The sequence below is a fragment of the Chiloscyllium punctatum genome, chromosome 25 (genome assembly GCF_047496795.1).
Source record: "Chiloscyllium punctatum isolate Juve2018m chromosome 25, sChiPun1.3, whole genome shotgun sequence".
In the NCBI taxonomy this organism is placed as follows: Eukaryota; Metazoa; Chordata; class Chondrichthyes; order Orectolobiformes; family Hemiscylliidae; genus Chiloscyllium; species Chiloscyllium punctatum.
Window position 1 is genome coordinate 87,264,960 of NC_092763.1, and position 7,586 is coordinate 87,272,545.

Consider the following 7,586-nt stretch of genomic DNA (forward strand, 5'->3'; position numbering starts at 1 on the left):
ATTATTTTGTAGATCCATTATTCTTGCCTTGTTATCTGTGTCATTAACCTGCAAATAACTTGGGTCCCAGCACTGATCCAACTTGAAAATGCCACATTTATCCCCACCCTCCATTTTTTGTCTATTAACCATTTCTTGAAACCTGTTAATAAATTATCCACCGACTGCATCCTGGAACAGTGCAGGAAACTCATCCTGCAATATCCACCATTCAGCTACAGCTGAGCAGTACAGAGACTGGATCAATCACAGAAACAGTGGCCTGGAATTCAGCAGTTTCACTCATTTCAAGCCACTAGCCCCTCTATGCCTGGCTAATCTTACTTAACACAAACAGTTTTTTTGTGCAATCTTCTCGTCTGGATACTAAAGAAAACTATCGGCCAGCTCCTAGAGATTGATAAAAGGTACAAGAAACAACATTCCTTTCCCCACGTGCATTAATTTTCCAAACTGATTAGAGACAAAAAAAAGTGCAGATGCTGGAATCCAAAGTAGACAGGCAGGAGGCTGGAGGAACACAGCAAGGCAGGCAGCATCAGGAGGGACAGGCAGGAGGCTGGGGGAACACAGCAAGGCAGGCAGCATCAGGAGGGACAGGCAGGAGGCTGGGGGAACACAGCAAGGCAGGCAGCATCAGGAGGGACAGGTAGGAGGCTGGAGGAACACAGCTAGTCAGGCAGCATCAGGAGGTGGAGAAGTTAACATTTTGGATGCAACCCTTCTTCAGGGTGGAGATGGGTGTAGGGGGAGCGCCAGGTAAAGGCGTATTTCACTGAGCAGGACCTCCCAGTCACCGCCCATTTTAAATTCCCTTTCCCACTCCCTTTCCGACAGGACCATCCTTGGCCTCCTCCATTGCCACATCGAACCAAACCACAAATTGGAGAAGCAACACCTCATCTTCCGCCTCGGAAGCCTACAATCCATAGGACTCAACATTCAATTTCAAATAACCTCCCTCCCCATCCCCCGACTCCCTTCCTCCCAGCTACCAACTGAATTCATCCCTCCAAATCGACCAACCAAGTCGTACCCTCTACCTGTATTCACTTATTCATACCTCAGCACACCCCCTCCCCCCCCCTGCTTTATCTGCAGCCCCCCACCCTGACTCCTCAAGGGTTACACCCAAAACGTTGACTTCTCCACCTCCTGGTGCGACCTGGTTTGTTGTGTTCTTCTAAAGACAGCAATTTCCCCTCCCACATGATTAACAATGCCCTCTACCGCATCTCCTCCACTTCCTGCACCTCCGCCCTTGAACCCCATTTCTCCAATAGCAACAAAGACAGAAACCCCTGGTCCTCACCTTCCATCCCACCAACCTCCAGATACATCACATCACCTTCTGCCATTTCCACCACCTACAAACTGACCCCACCACCAGAGATATAGTTCTCTCCCCACCCTTATCAGCGATCCACAGAAACCATTCCCTTTGTGACTCCCTCTTTAGGTCCACACCACCCACACCCACCCTCACCTCCTGGCATCTTCCCCTGCCACCACAAGAGGTTAAAAACTTGCACCCACTCCTCCACCCTCACCTCTGTCCAAAGACCCATCCCCCACAACTGGCAGAGATTTTCCTGCACATCCATACACCTTATCTATGGTGTCTGTTTCTCTTGATGTGATCTCCTCTACATCAGGGAGACAGGGCACCAACTCGCAGAATGTTTCAAGGAACATCTCCGGGACACTTGCACGAAACAACCCCACTGCCCTGTGGCCGACCACTTCAACCCCCCCTCCCACTCTGCCAAGGACATGCAAGTCCTAGGCCTCCTCCATCACCAAATCCTCGCCAGCTGCACCTGGAGAAAGAATGTCTCATCTTCTACCTTAGGACCCTCCAACTACACAGTATCAATGTCAACAACAGCAGTTTCCTCATTTCCCATCTGCCCACCTCATCCCAGGTCCAACCCTCCAACCCAGCACTGCCCTCTTAAACTGTGCTGTCTATCTTCTTCCACCCCTATCTGCTCCATCCTCCTCTCCAGTCTATCACCTTCACTTCCTTCATCTACCTATCACATTCCCAGCTACCTCACCCCCATCCCAGTATTTGTGTCTCAGCCCCTTTCTTACCCCCACATTCCCATTGAAGGGCTTATGCCCGAAACGTTGATTCTCCTGCTCTTCGGATGCTGCCTGACCTGTTGTGCTTTTCCAGCACCACACTTTGTGTTCTTCCAACCTCCTGCTGTCTACCTTCAGTTTTCCAACTTAGAAACTGTTCCTCGGTGCAGTCAGACCGTGTTGTCTGCACTCCGCTTTCCAACACTGTCTGGTAGCAAAGCCTGTTCACTTTTAGACAGAGCTGACGAGTTGCTCAAATCAGCTTCCTGCTGCAGGAATTAACACATTCAAACAAGGATTTCCATTTGATTGAAAGTGGTAGTTTCTGTTCAAATAGTTAATAAATCTAGTTTACATTCTGCACAAAAGTCCAAATGTTGATCTAAATTGCAGGTGGATGAGAAGTTACCAACGATTTCCTACCTGTAAGAAATTCCCACTATAGCCATCATTGCTGTTCATATGAAGTGTTCATTCTCTGAGCTCAATGCTCCCACTCTGCCCAGGGCTCCGCACAGCACCAGTGTTGGATGGGGGACTGTTGGTTGTGAACACGGGGCACACAGGCTACCTACCATCCCACTGCAGTAACTAAAGATTGAAGTTAAAAAATATATTTTCCAAACACAATTTCTTTTTGAAACAAATGCATGAATTTATTTTCCAAAACAATCACCACATTAATTTATGGATATTTACAATTAGTTTTATTACAGTCAAAGAAAATAAAAATGTCACAGAAATGCAGAATGACAAATGCCTCACACACAAACCCATTGTTAGTCCTATTTATGGATCAGGAAACATGAACCATCACAGTCAGTTACATTTCACAGCCTCAGAAACACATTTCCAGCTCTAAATATTGTCAGAGTCCTGTCTATGTCCAAGCCCCCCTCAGGAATGTGTATCGTGTGACACACACGCTCATCCTCACTTAATTAACTTCAATAAACCACTTAAATAAAAAACTGAGATAATTCACTCACAGCACCAAAACAATGTAAAGCAGACTGTGGAAAGATAAAAGGGAACGTGTTTCTATTGTATATACGAGTGAACTGGGGCATAAGGAGAAAGACACACAATCTTCAAGTATGGTCTGCAAATGTCTCACTCACAGAATCCAACAATCACAGACAGCATTGAATTCACGAGGTGGAGGTTTTGCAATCTGTCAATTCCTTAGTGCCAGCTATTACTAATCCTGATACCTGCAGCACACAACTCACAAGAGATCTGAGCTTCAAGCTGCCTCCATCCCTCACCTGCCACCCACAACCCACATCATCCAGCTGCCTAATCCTCCTTATTTTTATAATTCCCACCTTTCAGAAAGCTCTTCATTCATTGCTATTCAAATGAAGAATCTGCTCAGCCCTTTTTTAACAAATGTATTCATGGGATGTGGGTGTCACTGGCTGGGCCAATATTTATTGCCCGTCCCTAATTGCCCCTTGAGAAGGTGGGGGTGAGCTGTCTTGTTGAACCGTTGCAGTCCATGTGCTGTAGGTTGACCCCCAATGCCCTTAGAGAGGGAATTCCAGGATTCTGACCCAGTGACAGTGAAGGAACGATGATATGTTTCCAAGTCAGGACAATGAGTGGCTTGGAGGGGAACTTGCAGGGGGTGGTGTTCCAATGTACCTTGCTGTAAGTGGTTGTGGGTTTGGAAGGTGCTATCTGATGATCTTTGGTGAAATTTTGCAGTGCATCTTGTAGATGGCACACACTTTTTGATTGTTAAAAAGATTTGGTTTAAAGATGGAGTACAACTGCCAGAAGTCCCCAGGCCTGGATGGGATCTATCCCAGGTGACTGAGGGACGTGAGAGGGGAAATAACTGGGACTTTAACAGATATCTTTGCAGCATTCTTGAGCACAGGGGAGGTCCAGGAGGACTGGAGAATTCCTAATGTTGTCCCCTTGCTTAAGAAGGATAGCGGGGATAATCCAGGTAACTACAGACCGGTGAGCCTGACATTAGTGGTAGGGAAGCTGCTGGAGAAGGTACTGAGACATGGATCTATTTACATTTGGAAGAGAGTGGGCTCATCAGTGATAGGCAACATGGTTTTGTGCAGGGAATGTCATGTCTTACAAACCTAATAGAATTCTTTGAAGAGGTGACAAAGTTTATTAATGAGGGAAGGGAATGTAGATGTCATAGACATGGACTTCAGTAAGGCGTTTGATAAGGTTCGCCATGCTGGGCTGATGAAGAAGGTGAAGTTGCATGGAGTCCAGGGTGTTCTAGCTAGATGGATAGAGAACTGGCTGGGCAACAGGAGACAGAGAGTAGTAGTGCAAGGGAGCTTCTCAAAATGGAGACCTGTGACCAGTGGTGTCCCACAGGGATCCGTGCTGGGACCACTGTTTTTGTGATATACATAAATGATGTGGAGGAAGATGTAGGTTGCCTCATTAGCAAGTTTGCAGATGACACTAAGATTGGTGGAGTAGTAGATCATGAAGGGGACTGTCAGAGAATGCAGCAGAGTGTAGATAGATTGGAGAGTTGGGCTGAGAAGTGGCAGATGGAGTTCGATCTGGGCAAGTGCAAGGTTGATGCATTTTGGAAGATCCAATTCAAGAGCTCACTATACATAAATGGAAAAGTCCTGGGGAAAATTGATGTACAGAGAAATCTAGGTGTTCAGGTCCATTGTTCCCTGAAAGTGGCAACGCAGATTAATAGAGTGGTCAAGAAGGCATACGGCACGCTTTCCTTCATCAGACAGGATATTGAGTACAAGAGTTGTCATGTTATGCTACAGTTGTATAACACTTTGGTTCAGCTACATTTGGAATACTGCATACAGTTCTAGTCGCCACATTACCAAAAGGATGTGGATGCTTTGGAGAGGGTGTAGAGGAGGTTCACCAGGATGTTGCCTGGTATGGAGGGTGCTAGCTATGGGGAGAGGTTAAGTAGATTAAGATTATTTTCATTAGAAAGATGGAGGTTGAGGGGGGACCTGATTGAGGTCAATAAAGTCATGAGAGGTATAGACAGGGTGGATAGCAAGAAGCTTTTTCCCAGAGTGGGGGACTCAATTACTAGGGGTCATGAGTTCAAAGTGAGGGGGGAAAAGGTGTAAGGGAGATATGCGTGGGAAGTTATTGAAACAGAAGGTGTTGGGGGCCTGGAATGCGTTGCCAGTGGAGGTGGTAGAGGCTGGCATGATTGCATCATTTAAGATGTATCTAGACAGATACATGAATGGACTGAGAGCAGAGGGATACAGATCCTTAGAAAATAGGTGACAGGTTCAGATAGAGGATCTGGATCGGCACAGGCATGGAGGGCCAAAGGGCCTGTTCCTGTGCTGTAATTTTCTTTGTTCTCTTGTACTAAAACTGGCAATTGAACATTCTGGGATGGAGGATATTAAGGCAGGACAAGGGAGTGTGCAGGAGGGCAGCTTGTGTTGAATTATTAGTTAGTGAGTCAGTTACTGTAGTAAGGAGGGATGATATCTTGGAAGGGTCACCAAATGAGGATTTGTGGGTAGAACTTTGGAATTAAAACAAAATGGCCATCACACTGTCCCCCAACAACGAGCAGGTATTTGAGGAGCAGATATGTAATCAATTCACTAAGGTATGTAAAAATAAAACTGGGCAATTATATTCGGGAATTCAATTACCTCAATATTAATTGGGATAATCATCATATAAAGGGGACAGATTCCTTGAGCTTTTCACATCAACAGGTTGATGGTCTTACAAGGGATGATGCAATGTTGTGCTGAATTCTTGGGAATGAGGTGACAGTGGAGAGTAACTCAGTGATAGTGATACAACACTAGGTTTGAAGTTTGTTATGGAAAAAGGAAAAAGATGAAGGAAGGCAGATTTTATTAAAAATCAGCAGGAAAATAAACTGGGAAAAGCTACTTGAGGGAAAATCTACAGAACATTGGGAGGCTATCAGAAGGGTACTCGGGAAGTACAAGCCCAACATTTTCCCTTCAGGGTAAAATTTAGGAGCAAGAAACCCATAGAAGCCCTGGGATATTTAGGACTGGATAAAGAGGAAAAGAAGTCTAACAGGTACAAGAGGAGCAAATCAACAGAGGTCCTGGAGGAGTACAGGAAATGTGGGTGCAACACAAGAAAGCAATTCGGAAAACAATGAAAGGGCATGTGAAAATACTGGCTGCAAGATAAAGCAGAATCCCAATTCTGGAAGCATACTCAGGGGAATAGAATAATCGAGGAAAGGGGAGTGGCTATTTGGGACCAAGGGGGAAATCTGCGCATGAATGGAGGGTATTGGGAAAGTATTGAATGAAGTTTTCAAATCTCTGTTTATTTTGAAAGAGGATGCAAGGACAGAATTCGAGAAGATGCGCAGACTGATATAACATAGAATCCCTACAATGTGGAAGCACACCATTCAGCCCTCCAAAGAGCATCCTACTCAGACCTACCCTACTACCCTCTCCCTGTAACCCTGTATTTCCCATGGCTAATCCACCAAATCTGCATATCCCTGGACATTATGTGCAAGTTAGCATGGCCAATCCATCTAGCCTACACATCTTTGGACTGTGGGAGGAAAGTGGAGCACCCGGAGGAAACCCACACAGACACGGGGAGAATGTGCAAACTCCACACAGACAGCCACCTGAGGCTGGAATCGAACCTGGGTCCCTGGTGCTGTGAGGCTGCAGTGAGCCACCATGGATTGAAAATTAAAGGACAGAATACTGAGAGAATGAATAAAGGGGATATTTGGCAAGTTGTGATCAGTGGGTTGCTCCAAGGATCTTTACTGGTGCCTTAGGTATTTACAACCAGATCATAATATGAATGACTCAGACTATACAATTGGGGCTAGCGGTGTAATAATACTGTCTTGGGATAAGTGATCCGGAGTCCCAGGCTACTTATCTGAAGGCAATGGGTTCAAATCCCACCACAGCAGCTGATTGATAGAATTTAAATTAAAATCAATCTGGAATTGAAAGCTTATCTCAGAGAGTTAAAATTCACCCAACACCAGGTCATAGTCCAACAGGTTTAACTGGAAGCACATTAGCTTTCAGAGCGATGCTCCTTCATCAGGGTTATCGCTCCAAAAGCTAGAACTTCCAATTAAACCTGTTGGACTATAACCTGGTGTTGGGTGATTTTTAACTTTGTACACCCCAGTCCAACACTGGCATCTCCAAATCATGACTACTATCTCAGAGATGATGACTAATGAATAATCATTGATTACAGTAAAAATCCACCAGCTTGATTCATGTCCTTTAGGGACAGAAATTTCTTGCTCTTCCCTGGCCTGGTCTACATGTGACTCCAGAACCACAGCAGTATCATAGAAACAGTGTCACAGTAGGTCATTCGGCCCTTCGAGCCTGCCCCACCATTCAGTATGATCATAGCTGACCATGCAATCTCAGTGTCCCACTCCTGCCCTCTCCCTATACCCCCGATCCCTTTAGCCACAAGGGCCATGTCCTGCTCCCTCTTGAATATATCCAATG